Source organism: Monodelphis domestica, chromosome 7, assembly GCF_027887165.1.
Source record: "Monodelphis domestica isolate mMonDom1 chromosome 7, mMonDom1.pri, whole genome shotgun sequence".
Classification (NCBI taxonomy): Eukaryota; Metazoa; Chordata; class Mammalia; order Didelphimorphia; family Didelphidae; genus Monodelphis; species Monodelphis domestica.
In genome coordinates this window covers 57078745-57095245 of record NC_077233.1, presented here as the reverse complement: position 1 = coordinate 57095245, position 16501 = coordinate 57078745, and the positions used below count along the sequence as shown (strand labels likewise).

Below are 16501 nucleotides of genomic sequence, written 5' to 3'. Positions count from 1 at the left end.
CCAGGGTTCAGAATCTGACAGTCAGGAAGAAAGAATTCAAGTACCAAGGAGCCAGGCAGAACTGCACACTATTTAGCAGCTATAGATATAAGGGCACAGAGAATTTCAAACATGATATTCCAGAAGGAAAAGTATTTAGGTGTACAGCCAAGAGTAATTTATCCAGCAAACTGAGTATAATCTTACTGGGAGAAATAGACTTTTGATGAAAGAGAGGATTTCTAAGCATCACTGATAAAATGACCAGAGCTGTATAGAAACTGTGAAGATTAAATAGAGGAGTTAAAAGAGATATTGAAAAGTAAATATGAATGAACAATGATATACAAAACAAGGATAAACCGCTTATGTTCTAATAGAGAGATAATACATGTGTCTCCTATGAACTCTACCATCATCAGGGTCAAAGAAGTAGTCTAATGAGACAGAAGGTCTGGGAGCTATTCTATTAAGTCTTAATGAACTTAAAAGAATTATGGAAAGGATGGGGAAAGGAATATGCTGAGGTTGAGGGAGAAGGAAAAGGAAAGTAAAAGAAAATCATCTCATAATCAGGAGAGGGGCACAAAGGAGAAATCTATACCAAAAAAAAAAAGGAGGAAAAGGTGGCAGAAATAACTGGCACTTAAACTTGATACATACATGGTTGGGTAGAGAACAACATTTTACTCAACTGGAAATAAGATGGGAAGAGGAGAAAAAAAAGGGGAGCATAAGAAAGAGGGTAAATTAAGGGAGGAATTGTCCTAAGCATTAGGAATTGTCCTAAGTAATTAACCTAGGATATACAAAAATATTTATAACTTTTTGATGTGGTAAAAAATTGGATTCTGAAGGAGTGCATATCAACTGGGGAATGACTAATGAGTCATAGTACATAAATGTGATGAAAGACTGTTGTGCTATAAGAAATTATGAAGGGGTGGTTTTGAAGAAATCTGGAAAGGTGTGTGCGAACTAATGCAGGGTGAAACGAACAGAATCAGAAGAATCATTTATACAATAACAACAATATTGTAAACTACTTTTAAAGACTTGACTCTGAACAATGCAATAATCAACCATGATCTTGAGGACTAATAATAAAATGTGCTACCTATCCCCTAAAAGAGAGGTAAGAGACTCAAAGAGCAATTTTATTTATGCCTTGTCAAATTGCAACAAATCACACCTGCCTCCTTTACTCTGCCTCCTTCTAGCATACTCAATATGCTGCTAAATGGAGCTAGAGAAAGTCATGAAAATTATACTGCCTGGATCCATATAAAATTCTTATCTAATCTTAATAGGGTTCTCACTATAGAAATTCAATTCATTGGCTTCTAATTTATTCCCTATCATACTTACCATTATTATCGTTCCAAATTTTCTTTCTTTCCTCACACCCTCTCAAGCAGAAGACCTTGCCTCTTATTTTACTTAAAAAATAGAGGCCATTCCTCTTGACCATCCTACTCTTAATCTCAAAACATAATCTCTCATTTTCTCCTCCTTTGTTCCATTCTCTTATGAGGAGTTGGGCTTTCTGCTCACCAAGGCCAACCCTTCTAGATGTATCCTTGCTCTTATGCTCACCTGTCTTCTTAAGCAGATTGCCCCTGCAATTTCTCTAATTTTTCAACCTCTTTTTTTTCTTTGGATTCTTCCTCTGTTGACTATAAATGTGCACCAATATCTACCATCCTTTTTTAAAAATGACCCTTATTGACCCTTACATCCCCTTAAGTTTTTTCTCCCTTTCATCAAAAAAACTAGAAAAAGTTTTCTGATCATTTTGCATCCACTTCCTAATCTCTCACTTCTCAACCCTTTGTAGTCTGGCTTCTAACTTTACCACTCAAATGAACATGCCCCCTCCAAAATTACCACAGATCTCCTAAGCACCAAATCTGACATGATCTTTTTTCAGTCTTCATCCTTCTTGACTTCTCTGCTGTATCCTTCACTGTTGACCACCCTCTCCTTCTGGATAGACTCTCCTCTCTTAGTTTTCATGACATTTCACAACTCATTCTTGGTTCTCTTCTGGCCCTTCTGATTGCTTCTTCTCAGTCTTCTTTGCCATATATAATGACCCCTAAGGCCAGAGAGAATAAATAACTTGTCCAGAGCTGCCTAATTAATAAGTGGCAAACCTAGATTCAAACTCAAGTTCAGTGACTACAGATCTCAGCACCATGTTCTCTATCTAATTGCTACTGCAAATTTCTCTATAATAAACCTACCCACTCTTTTCTCTAGTGGGACCTCTACTATTGAAATGCATTTGAGCCATTCACTGGGGATACTTCTGTGTCAGAGTAAACCAGCCTGGACAGTGGGAAGTGATTGTTTGCATTATTACTTTATGTAGAAAGAATTTGGGGAGACCACACCTTTAGGGAGTAGGGAGGGAAATGTCTGAAAGGTGAGTCATTTGTGACAAGGAAATCACTTTTAAAAGACTGATATATATTAATTTAAGGTCGCCAAGGAATTCAGCTATGTAATTCCTTAATGAAAACTCAAGTCAGCCATCAACCTTTTATGGAGTTTTAATTACAAACAGGAGGAAGAAAGGAATTAGAGATAGAGAGATAGAGGGAGAGAGAAAGGGGAGAGAAGGGAATAGGGCTTAAATACCCCTTCTGTTTAGGCTGGGCCAAAAGGCCCAAGCCCTTAGATAGCTGGGGCAAAGAAAAGAGATCAGTCCCTATTACTCACGTGACCAAAATGGAGAAACAGTCTCAGAGGCCCCCACCTTCAGCTTCCTTCAGAGCAAGCTTCTCAGAGCACACACCAACCACTCCGACAAACTCCTCAACCCCTCTCCAGTCTTCAGACCCCCCTATCCTTAAGGAAACCATCCAAGTTCCCTCCCCTCAGTCCTCACATCTACCAATCACCTGTCCATCAATTTCCCTGTGCCAATGGAGGCTCTAGCTTAACCCAGGACCGCCCAGAGGTCTCTGGCTTTGCACATGTCTGTTGAAGGTCATATTTTCAAATAATTAAATCTTTGATCCTTTGCTACAGCCCTTTCTAAATCCTGTTAACCTGAGTAGGGTAGAGATTGGAATAATTAAATTTTGATCTAGGCTGCAGCCCTTACTCAATCCTGTTAGGACTGAATAGGGTGGAGATTGATTCCAAGTATCTCCATTGTATCAATTCTAAAATCAATCATGACTCAAAGAAATTCCTGTTCTATGCTTAAGCATAGGTCAAAGTCCTTTCCATTGTTCAGCAAAAGGTTTCTGTCCTAAAGTAATCTTAAGAATGGAGGAGGAGGAAACTCTCATGCCAATGGGGTTCACATTCCAATAGCCAAGACCCACTATCAATAGGAAATTTTTCAAGTATGAAATTTCCCAATGGTGAAATTTCCAACATGTATAAGTCTAAGAAATTTTGAGGTTTACACATTAAAAAGACTTGGAGGAGTAGGCAGAAGTCAGAAATTGAGTCTGGGAAGATGTCACCATTAGGCTCAGAAGGCAATCATTCCTGCTCTTTGAATGAGTTGATTTTGCCAGAGGAGTCTCTATGGGTGAGAGTTTGACATAGGAAAACAAGGCAGTATTTTTTGAATTTTGGAATGAGATGGCTTTTTTAATCTAGGAAACTTCCAAGCAAGTGAATGTGGAACCATAGGATTTGATTTAGAGACTGAAGAGACCTTAGAGATAATTTAATCCAGTTTCTCTTTTTATAGATGAGGAAACCAAGGCCCGTGGAAGAAGCAAACTAGCCCAAGGTCACACATTTGATAGTAAAAGTCATAGAGTCTACATGCCCTGTAGGGCAAATAAGATCAAATGCTAGCCTAGAACAAAATGTGAATGAGCAAACTTCTTAATGTAGCCTTAACAACTCACCTGGAATTAGGGGGGGAAATGAGTTAACAGGGTAATAGGACATCCTGGGGCCACTGCCATGGAACTCTCCAAGGAAAGACAAGTCCTAATGATCTGAAAACCAACGAAGGAATCTAATGAGGCAAAAAGAAGGCCATTGTCTCTTTGTCCAGGAAGTCAGTCAAGGCTAGTACTTTTCAAAGCAGAAGCCACAAAAAATCAGTATGAGAGAAGGAGGCAATAACTGCAAGGAAGTAATTTATGCTCTACACCTCAACTTCATCACCTGGTACTGGAGAGGGAAGGAAATTAAATATTCTCAAGATCCCTTTCAGTTCTAAATATCATAAAATTCTATGAAATTTTGGATCTGCAGAGGAAAATACCTTTTCAATTAAGAGGACCTTATCCAGAGATAAAAATGAGGTAGCAGGTTTTAGAAGGGACTAAAAGATTTTAGAATCTTTTGACCTGAATCTAAACCTGAGTTTAGGCCTAGCACGCAACCCAGATGAGGACAAAAGAACAAAGTAAATGAAGAGGAACTTAGAAAGAGAAGATCACATTCTGTTTATGTCTCATGGAAAATGAAGGTTAACTTTGAAGATGTATTGTAACTTCAATCAATTGATCAATAAACATTTTTGAGCATCCTCTCTGTTCTAGGCACTATGCTAAGTGATAGAAATACAAAAAGAGACAAAAGACAGTCTTTGTCCTCAACGAGTTTATAATCTAAAGGACTAATTTAGTAACTTTCCTTTTTTATTTTTAATTTTTTTTAAACTCTTACCTTCTGTCTTGGAGACAATACTGTGTATTGGCTCCAAGGCAGAAGAGTGGTAAGGGCTAGGCAATAGGGGTCAAGTGACTTGCCCAGGGTCACACGGCTGGAAAGTGTCTAAGGTCAGATTTGAACCTAGGACCTCTCATCTCTAGGCCTGACTCTCAATCCACTGTGCTACCCAGCTGCCCCCACTTTCCCTTTTTATTGTTGTTCCCTATCCCAAACATAGTTAGTTTGGTATGGAGAACTCCCAGAGTGGAAAATCCCCTCCCCAAAGTCAATTAGCAACCTTTCCTTAACATAGTCCTAGAGAGTTGCCTGGGACAGTGAGAAGTTAAATTCCTATCCACTCCACCCGGAGCCTGGCAATGCTGCCTTTCTTCCACTTACCCTTCAGCAATTAAAGACCTAGAAAATAGTCCTCTTCTTCCCCTCCTTTGTGAGCTTATTTTGAGGGCAACAGGGAAGGGGAAAAAATGGAAACCCATCCTTCTTCTTAGATATGTTGGGTAGAAAACCCAAGTGTCCAAGAAGGGACAACCAGAACAGGGACAGGCTGAGACCTGGTGCTGACAAGATCTAAATCTAGAAGGGACTTCAGATGCTGTCTAGTCCATCTACCTCAATTTCCAGAAAAGAAAACAAACTCAAGGTGGTCAAATAACTTGACCAAGATGACACAGGTAAAAGGAGAGATTCAAAGCCAGATTTTAAAACCAGTGCCTTTTCCAGTTCATTTTGGCACCTTGTCTGGAACTTTAAAGAGTTAGAGCCCTGAAAATTTAACCAGTTTGTCCAAGGTCACAAAGTTGGTATAAGGCAGAAGAGGCAATTGAACTCTGGAGATCTTTCTGGGTCCAAGACCCATTCACCCTCTACTACCTCTGTTCCCCTGTAAAAGAGAATAGAAAAGGCGTGAGAGTAGGAAGGGGGCATTATTAGAAAGGGGGAAATGAAATGAGTGAAGGAAAAAAACAGGGATTCTTTACCTGGGATCAGTGGATGGATTTTAAGAGATCCATGAACCTGAATGTGAAGGGGGGGGAAACTGTGTTTTTTTTTTTTATTTTAACGTAATTGATTACTTCTGTCATATTTTCTTTTGTGCATTAAAAAAAAAAAAACATTGAGAAGAGTTTCCTAGGTTTTGCTAGATTGCCCAAAAGGTCCATGCCACAAACAGGGGTTAGAGTCCCTGGGTTAAAGGAAAAGGAAAGAGCAGTAGAAATGTAAAGGAGAAACTTCTGTGATTCCTATATTAATGCCTTAACTCCCACTTTCCCTTTTCCCCATTTGTGGTACCATGGGAAGGGCACTGGACTTGAGCATTTGGAGCCCTGAGTTCTAGACCTGCCTCTACCACCTACTTGCTATGTGGACCTGAGCAAGTCACTTCTCTCTGGGCCTCAGTTTGCCAAATTAGAGGTGTGATATTAGAATAGATGGCAATAACTTGGGAGGGACTGTTTAATAAATCTGCCACCAGATGGTGACATAAGACCACATAAGAATCCTCACCTCCCAAAACTAGTCAGCAAGGTCCCCAGCTCACCCAGTTCATATCTTCTCACCAGGTCTGCTTTTGAGCAGGCTAGCCAGCTTGATCACTTATATTTAGTGGGCAGGTTCTTTGGCAATCTTCCAGGATGTCATTCTTCCACATTCTCTGTGAGAGGGATCAAAGGCAAGGCATTCTAGGCTGTTAGTCAACGTTGAAGCCTTTTATCATTCAGATCCAAACACTACCCACTCTGCCTCTCAGAACCTCTTAATTAACTTGATTCAATGACAGAGGACAGGACAGAACAGGTCGAAAACATGGGGGCTCCCACTAGATGATGAACAAAGCTTTGAACCTATAGAGCAAGGCTCAAGATTGCATTCACTGGTGCAAGAAAGACCATTAAGTTTTTTCTCCTGTAGTACACAAGGTGGGAAGTGAAAAAAAAAAAGATCAGAATGACTAAGTTTTGACCCATTGGGGACTAAAAGAGAAAAGTATTAGACTGATGGGTGATGGGAAAGGGATTCTGGGACTTCTACCTTTTTCCCCTTCCCCCCCTAACTCTTTCCCAATTAAAATTTAGAGGTGGAAAAGACCTTTAGTATCTAGGAGAGAGGGGGAGGGGGGGAGGGAGAGAGAGGGAGAGAGAGAAGAGAGAATCTGTTGTTTTCAGATCACTTTCATAGTCAAAATATGGCAGAGGTAGGACTTGACCCCTGCCCCCTTGGTTTTTAGGTCAACTCTCTATCCACTGTACTTAATTGCCTCTTGCCTCACATATAGTAGGTGCTTAATAACGGTTTGCTTAATTGGATTAGAAATGCCAAGAGGACATGCCACTGGTGTGCTAGACTGTAGACAGTGAGGTCAGACAGAAAGAAGGCTTCCTGTGTGTTAGGAGTTTAGAGGTGAGTTTTCAGATGCTGGGGTGGTCAGGAAATAGATCCTAAACTAGATACCAATTGGACCAAATGGAGAAATCCTGACTCTGGGCAATGCTGACCATGGTTAACACAAGAGTTGATGTTATAACCCCAGGAAACATCTTGGTCAAGAATACAGCTTTATTGGAACAAAGGCAGGAAGAGGGTGCAGAGACCTAGAATTGTAAGGAAAGAGAATGGGCAAAAGGAAATGACCGTGCTTTTAATGCAAATATTCCTCATACCAAGAGTGAAATTTAGAAACAATGGAAAGATATACATGAAGGTGTGTGTACAGAAGTCTCATCTTAGGGGCACCAGGAAAAAATCAACATGTAGACTTGTTCCTAAAGTCCTTAGGTGCACTGGAGATTGTGAAATTTTTTTACAAGTTCTTCCACATAGTTTTCTGAATTCAAATTCAGTTTTCCATTTGACCTATCAGACTGCCTCCCCTGAGCTAAGCCTCTTTGACCAATTTATTCTCTGTACACTCTAATCTTCTATGCTGTCCTTTAATTACAAAAAAAAAAAGCTCCAAACTCCTTTACAATTGCATCTATCTCAGATCACTTCTTCTCCCAACCCCTATTCCAGCCCTATTGACTTCTGTCTATCAGAGACACATTAACCTGGAAAAAAAAATCTCTACTCTCTGGCCCCAGAATATCTGGCACTTTTCCCACAGAATTAACATTTTTTAAAGCATATGTCTATGTCTAATTTTTTGCCTCTATCTCTTTATTCAAGGGTCTTCCATCCCACCATAGAGATCTTTTATTTATTTAATTTAGAAATTTTTCCATGATTCCATAATTCATGCACTTTCCCTCCCCTCCTCCCATCCTCCCATAGCTAATGTGCAATTCCACCGGGTTTACATGTGTCATTGATCAGGACCTATTTCCATATTATTGATATTTGCAGTAGGGTGATCATTTAGAGTCTACGTCCCCAATCATATCCCCATTGATCAAGGAAATGTTTTTTTCTTCTGTGTTTCTGCTCCCACCGTTCTTTCTGTGGATGCCACCACAGAGATCTTTTAGATGAAGATGGGGATGAAGGAGAAAGACCTGCTGTACTAATGGTTTTCTGATACCTGCCTAATAAGCAACCAAATAGTCATGTAATAATAGCTAGCATTTATATAGCACTTTATGGTTTGCAAAGTTCTTTACAAATATTATCTAGTTTTATTCTCTCAATAATTCTAGGAGATAAGTGCTATTATTATTATTATTATTATTATTATTATTATTATTATTATTTCCATTTTACAGATGAGGAAACTGAAGCAAGAATTTATGTGACTTGCCCAGAGTCACACAGCCAGGCAGAAAGTGTGAGAAGCTGAATTTGAATTTGGTCTATAAGCCCAACACTCTATCCACTGCACCGCTTAGCTACCACAATATGATAGTTATAAACTGCCTAGCCAACAGTAATAAGGCTACTAAAAAATGAAAGTGAATTAGCCTTTGGGCTGTATCAATAGAATATTTTCCAGAATAGGGGAAATGATGGTCCCACTTCATCCTGCCCTAGTCAGACCCCATCTAGAGTATCCCACCTAGGTCTGGACAGTATTTGTCTTAAAAGGAACACTGAAAAATAGGAAAGGTCCAGAGGAAGGCAACCAGAGAGGTGAGGGCAAGGAATCCATCATATGTCAGGCAGTCAATCAATCAATAAGCATGTATTAATTAAGTGCTTATTGGGGAAAGGAACCATGATTGGTGCTAAGAACATAAAAATAAATAGAAGCAGTCCCCGCCAGGGCTGTTGTAAGGATCAAATGAGATAATAATTGTAAAGTGCTTAGCACTGTGCCTGGCAAGTAAAGGTCTCTTTATAAATGCTAATCCCCTTTGACTTTCCCTTCTCCTGTTCATCAACTAGACTCTATGGAAGGCAGTTATAGAGAAACAAAGTTGAGCTTACCCTAAGGAGCATTGTAAAAATGGGAGCTGTCCACCAATGGATTGGGTGCCTTGGGAGGTAAAAGTTCAAATCAATTTGTACAAGTCTTCCCACATTTTCCTGAATCCCTTGTTTGTCATTTCTTACACCATAATATTATTCCATTATTTTTTATCAATATTTGTTCAGCCACTGCCCAAATTAATGGTCTATTTTTTTTCCTAGTAGAAAAAACACTGCTCTGACATTTTGGTATATATAAGACCTTCCTTTCTCTCACTGACCCTGGAATCATGGAGTCAAAGGAAACAGTTTGGTGACCTTTTTTGCATAATTTTACATTGTTTTCTGACTTTCAAAACTTTCTCAACAATGTGTTAATGTGCCTGTCCTCTCACAGCCAGCCACACATTAAGCATTTCCATATTTTATCTTCTCTGCAAACCCCACTGTTGTTTGGGACAATAGACTCTCACTTCCTTGAGAACACTAATCTGGGTTTGGAACTGCTGGTGGAGGACTGGAGGAGGGTTTAACTGTAGGGAAGAGCTTTGCATGTAAGATTTGTTTGTTTAAAAAAAACAAAAAACAAAAGTGGATTTCTCTCCACCTACCAGCAAGGCATGCAATCTGGCCAGTTTCTTTTCATTCCTATTTGCATTCATGGCCCTCAGAAGGCTATAACATAAAGCAGCACACCATGAGGGTGTCATTGTTCAGCTGTTATGTATTTCACTCCTTCAGTGCCTTCCTGCCCAAGACCTTGGCCTGGCAGGCTCTTATTTGTACTAATATTCACAAACAAGAAAAAGCTTATGCAGCAGGACTGCAGAATAGCTAAAAGGAGGCAGCATTCCTGGCTCCAGCCCAGCCTTATGTGCAAACACATTTATTCTCAGAAGCAAGGGCTCCAGATGGGGACTTGGGCAGAAATCACATGCCGATGGGAATTATAGTACCTTTCTATTAACTGGGACTCAGGGACCCAGTACCCTCGACCAATACTCCTCCCTAACACTCCAGATCAGAGAAAGATTGCAAAGTTCAAGAACATGGATGTTATGGTTGATGGCTATCTAAGGCATGTCCACCCACGTGGAGTAAAAATTGAGGTAATGGGAGTTAAGGAAGTCAATGAACTGGAAGTAGAACTTGGAAGCAGAAGGTGTTCAAGGAGGCAAAAGGGTTCATTGAATTCCCAGAGCATGATGTCAACTAACTCCTTGGGAAAGGTGAATAAATTATCTGGATGGCTATAAGACTAGATCTGTTTGCTCTCTGCCAATTCTAAATCTGTGACTTTGAACTCCTGTGACAGATAGAATGAACCTAGAAGGAGAAGAAGCTATTGAGTGAGAATGAGGAGAGGAGACTCAAGAGGTAGAAGGGAAGCTCCCTTGCATACTCCTTCCCTTAACCCTATGTTTGTGTGTGGATACAGTAGAATACTGGAGGGAGTGGCCAGGGTTTCTATGTCTTTGAGGGAGCCAAGTCATAAAAAGAGTATAGGGTAAGGATGAAGGGATGAAGGGAATTTTGTTAATAGAAATGGAAATTATCACCACAAGATGAAAAGAGCCTAAGGTAGAGATGACGATGATGATGATGATGATGAGACTTAACATATAGTGCTTTAAGGTTCACAAAGCACTTTGCAAATGTTAGATCATTTTTTCTTTAAACCATCTTACAAAGCAAATGATATCATCATTCTAATTTTACCCATGTGTGAACTGAAGTTGAGAGAGATTAAGTGAGAGAACACAATGAAATAAAAAGCAAGAGGAAAGCATAAGTTCTGGATGGGTACGGATGAGATAGATGGTATTCCCAAAAGGTAGAAATAGAGGGAAGGATAGTTGCCTCAATAGATGGTAACTTTGAATGCCAAGGAGAAAGAGAAGAAGAGCTGGGAGTCTGCTTACCATAACATTGAAGAAGAACCAACTAATCAGGGTCACCACCCTTCAGGGTCCTTTCTATGATGATGGAACAATGATGCCCTTATGGCATGTTTTGCTCTATATGATAACCTTCTGAGGGCCATGAACACAAATAGGAATAAAAAGAATCTGATCAGATAGCATGCCTTGCTGGTAGGTGGAAAGAAGCTAGCTTTTTTTTAAATCTTTATTTTCTTTCTTAGAATCAATACTAAATATTGTTTCCAAGGCAGAAGAGCATTTTAGGGCTAGGTACCTGGAGTTATTTGTCCAGGATCACACATCTAGGAAGTGTCTGAGGTCAAATTTGAGCCAGGACCTCTAATCTTCAAATCTGGTTCTCTATCCACTGAGCCATCCAGCTGCCCCTGAGAAGCCAGCTTTTAAAATAACAAACAAATCAATCCTACATGCGAAGCTCTTCCCCACAGTGAAACCATTCTCCAGTCCTCCACTCCCAATTCCAAACCTAGACTAGTGTTCTCAAGGAAGTGAGATTCTATTGTCCCAAACAATAGAATGTTTATCTCACACTCATCCAATTGGTAGAGATGATAAAATATAGAAATAGTCAATATGTGACTGGCTGTGAGAGGACAAGCACATTAACCCATTGTTGAGACTGATCTAAATTCCAGAAAACAATATAAAATTATGCAAAAAGATCACTAAATTATTCATTTTCTTTGACCAATGATTCTATTATTGAGCATATTCTGACCACAACAGGGTCAGAAAGGATTGTCCCACATGTACTATATAAATTTTCATAAAATTCACAATTTAAAATTTTATTAGAGAAAAATTCTAGGGAAAGAAGCTTGCTAAGTCCTTGAATCTAAAAAATGAACTGTTTGGAGAAAGATTCCTGTAAAAACCTACACTGCATCAGAAGATCCAGAATGAACTTTGGGGTGCAATTGATTGAACTGAAGGGGGCTGAACACATTTATTTTGAATGTACACTCTTGTGCCAAAAGGGACTACCCCCTAATTGGCATTTTTGTCAATGCACCTACCAAACGCTAGTTTTGCTTTCTCTCTCTTCTGTTTCCCTCTTATCTCTAACTATTGTAGTTTATTTTTAGAAGGTGCAATATTTTATATACCTATATTTAGATTTTTAGAGGTATAAGCCGATTATGTTAAATGATCAATTGATGAGACTAGTCTCCCAAATGATCACAGAGGGGATTGTGACCATGTTTAGATTGAATCAGCAAAAGTATACACATCCCACTTATTCTTAAGTATGGGGAGGTCTGTGACCCATGTGTGCTATGTTGAGTGAGGAATCAGAATCAACTGACTGCCCCCTGGGAAGTCTTAAGCAAAGCTATAGCTGCAATTAGTCCAAGTAAAGTGTAAGGAAGGCACAGGAATTTACAAAAGGAAGGGTCTTTAAAAGTGGCAAGAACTTCCTGTGAACAGCTCTTTCACCTTGGAACTTGACCTTGAAGGAGCACTAGCTTGGGACCTCAGACTGCTCTTTGATTTTCCCTTAGAACTACCACATGGAACGAAAATGATCTTTGTCTCCAATGAATAATGTTTTGAAATGACCAAATAAAATATTGTTTAAAAAAAAACTACCACATGGGTGAGCAAAAAAGACTGACTCCCTTATATGGCTTTTCTGGAGGTACTAGCCTCTGAAGAGGCCCCTCCTTTTGGAAGAGACATAGAACTCTTGTTTAATTTACCTCTGGGTCCCCTTTGCTGGGACCCTGCCTAGTTCAGACAGGGCTGGAGTAATTATCTCTCTCATTTCCTTATTTTCACTCTTTCCCTCTATTTTTTAAATAAATTTCTGTAAAGTCATTCTGACTTGAATAATAATTTCGGTGACCACATTTTTTTTTAAACCCTTACCCTCTGTCTTGGAGTCAATACTATGTATTGACTCCAATGCAGAAGAGTGGTAAGGGCTAGGCAATGGGGGTCAAGTGACTTGCCCAGGGTCACACAGCTGGGAAGTGTCTGAGACCAGATTTGAACCTAGGACCTCCCATCTCTAGGGCTGACTCTCAATCCACTGAACTACCCAGCTGCCCCCGTTGACCACATTTTTATACATTTAGTCCAACCCTTTAATATTTTAACTCTTACAGTATCAAATATTCAAAGCAATGTTTCTTCTGCCAGGAAAAATTTAGAAATATTAATTGGGATAGTGGTTAAATAAATATTGGTACAAAAACATAATGGAATAATATTATGCTCATATCAATATTATTATTGGTATTTTGGACAGCTAGATGGCACACTGAATAGAGTTCTGAGTCTGGCATCAGGAAGATTGATCTTCCTGAATTCAAATCCAGCCTCATACTGTTACTAGTTGTTTGACCCTGGGCAAGTCATTTCACCCTGTTTACCTCCATTTCTTCATCTGTAAAATGAACTGGAAAAGGAAATGGCAAACCACTCCAGTATCTTTGCCAAGAAAATTCCCAAAAGGGGTCACAAAGACTTGTACACAACTGAATAAACAACAACAATATCAGTATTATCTACAGCAGATCCCTCCAAAAATAAGTGAACCAGGGTTGGGGGGGGGGGGAGGGATAAGAGGAGGAGGGAAGAAAAAGCAAAGTTATGTCTGAGCATGTAGGTCAGTAAATAGCTGGTGTTCAAGGCCTCCTGGCCTTGGACTCATGCTTAGTGCCAGCATTCCTTGACCCCAGTACCTCCCCTAAAGCATTCAACTCAATCTCTTCTGACAGCTTCTTCCTCCTACAACCAGTTTCAGGAATCTTTAATAAAAGGATGAATGCAACATTCATCTGGCTCTTGCCAGTTCTCTTCCCCAGCTGTCCTTGTTCTTTCATAGTATTCAGAGCTGAAGGGCCCTTAGCCCTCATTTAGCCTAAGGCATCCATTTTACTGTTGAGGAAATAGAAGCCAGAGAAGAGAAATTAATTTGCCTGAAGTTATATTATTTTTAGAGATCCAGGTCTGGATCCCAAGTTCCCTCTGTTGATCAACCCATAAACTAAAGATTATGATCTATGGGCCTTGAGGTACAAAGTCTGAACACAAAAGAAATTGGCTGGGGATATGGCAGCTATATACCACATCAGCTCCCAAGAGGCAAAGGCAGGCCCTGGTCTAAGGGCAAGGAGCCAAGAAAGGCCTTGGGCCAGACATGCTTTTTCTGGATTGAGTTCTGAGAAAGGGGTGGTGCTTCCTGGGCAACAGCCTAGGGGCTATTCATCAAGAAAGCTCCATACCCAGAGAACAAAGGAAGTAGGGCAATGATCTGTCCTAGAGAAAGGAAATGAAAGAGATGTTGAAGCTGGGGTTGGTCAAGTGGGGACTGAGTGAGGCAAGAAGCTTCTTCCAGACCCCACTGACCACTCTGAAACTACAGCACGCATGTAGAATGTAGTGGAAGGTATTCTCTGGGTTTCAATCCAGGTAATAAGGACCCTCAGCCCCAAATCTCTCCTAATCAATATTTCTAAATTATCATTTAGCCACACTACTTGATATTCCATCAATAAGAAACTACTTCACATTAACAGTGACCCCTTTTCAAATGCCATTACCCCTAGGAGTGGAAGGGGGGGGGGGTGTCAGTCTTTCATTTTTTAGTGTAAAATGTGTTGTTCTTCAGAACTTTGGGTCATATCCAACTCTTCATGACCCCATTTGGAGTTTCCTTTTATTCTCACTATATATATATATATATATATATGTATATATATATATATATATATATACACAGGATATACAGGGAATTGATATATTGATATAGATGATACATAAGACCCAGAGTTCTATTTATGACTCTTAGATAGTCATTCATTATCCAAAAAACCTCTCTTATTTTTACTAGTTAACTGATCAAAGGATATGAAAAAAATCAGTTTTCATTTTTTAAATTTATTTTTAAAACAAAGTTCATTTGGAAGAACAAAAGATCAAGGATATCCAGGGAAATAATGAAAAATAAATGTGAAGGAAGATGGCCTAGCAATACCAGATCTCAAACTATACTATAAAGCAGTTCTCATCAAAACAATATGGTACTGTCTAAGAGACCAAAAGGAAGATCAGTGGAATAGACTTGGGTAAATGACCTCAGCGAGACTCTATGATAAACCCAAAGATCCCAGCTTTTGGGACCAAAATCCACTATTTGACAAAAACTGCAGGGAAAACTGGAAGACAATATGGGAGAGATTGGGTTTGGATTAACATCTCACACCCTACACCAAGATAAACTCAGAATGGGTGAATGACTTAAATATAAAGAAGGAAACTGTAAGTAAATTAGATGAACACAGAATAGTATGCCTGTCAGATATTTGGGAAAGGAGAGGTTTCAAGAACAAGCAAGAGTTAGAAAAAATTACAAAATATAAAATAAATAATTTTGATTACATTAAATTAAATTTAAAAGGTTTTGTACAAACAAAACCAGTGCAACCAAAATTAGAAGAGAAGCAACAAATTGGGGGGGGGAGGGGGGAGGAATCAGAATCAGGAGAATATTGTATACAGAGACAGATACACTGTAGTACAATCGAATGTAATGGACTTCTCTATTAATGGCAATGCAGTGATCCTGAGCAACCTGGAGGGATCTATGAGAAAAAAACACTATCCACAAGCAGAGGACAAACGGTGGGCATAGAAACACAGAAGAAAAACAACTACTTGAATACGTGGGTCAAAGGGATATGGTTGGGGATGTAGACTCTAAATGAACATCCTAATGTAAACACCAACAACATGGAAATAGATTCTGATCAAGGACACATGTAGTACCCAATGAAATTGCGCATCGGCTGTGGAAAGGGTGGATGGAGGGGAGGGAGGAAAATAATGTGATTCTTGTAACCAAGGAATAATATTCTAAATTGACTAAATAAATTAATTTTAAAAAACAAAATAAAAAATAAAATAAAAAAGTCTGCTAATTCCAAAAAATAAAAATAAAAATAAATGATCACCCTGGTGCAAACATCAATAATATGGAAATAGGTTTTGATCAAGGACACATGTAATACCCAGTGGAATTGTGTGTTGGCTCCCAGAGGGGGTGGAAGGAGGGTTAGGGGAAGAACAAGATTCTTGTAACCACAGAAAAATATTCTAAATCGACTAAATAATTTTTTAAAAGACTTGAGACATGCCAAGACAAAGTTTTATTAAACAAACATATTTAGATCAAAAACCTGATTTTGCCTGGTTGCCACAAAGAAAAGCTTGATCTGTCTTCACATGAAAAAAAAATTTATTTTTAAATTTTTTCCATGGTTATATGATTCATGTTGTCTCTCTCTCCTCTTCCCCCCCTCCCTGAATTGACCCACAATTCCACTGGGTTATACATATATTATCACTATTTTCATATTATTCATTTTCGTAATAGAATAATCTTTTAAAAACCCAAACTCCCATTTGATCCTGGGCAAGTCATTTAAATGACATTTGCTTCATTTCCTCATCTGTAAAATGAGCTGGAGTAGGAAAAGGCAAACCATTCCAGTATCTTTGCAAAAAAAAAAAAAATGGGGTCAAGAAGTATTAAATACAACTGAATGACAAAAGTACAGTGCCTGGCACATAAGAGA

General features: G+C 39.1%; 1 protein-coding gene across 3 annotated transcripts in view; it reads right to left on the bottom strand.

Annotated features, from left to right (window-relative positions):
* Positions 1 to 6300, bottom strand: part of RBSN (rabenosyn, RAB effector) — a 42588-nt gene extending 36288 nt beyond the window's left edge. Inside the window, exon 1 of one of the 3 annotated variants that reach the window (XM_007500263.3) lies at positions 6176 to 6300. The gene's annotated coding sequence lies outside the window, so the exon portion shown is untranslated. Of the gene's footprint in view, positions 1 to 6141 lie in introns of all 3 variants that reach the window. The other 2 variants (XM_056804699.1, XM_056804700.1) reach the window with 2 other exon arrangements.
* Positions 6301 to 16501: the final 10201 nt, after the last annotated feature.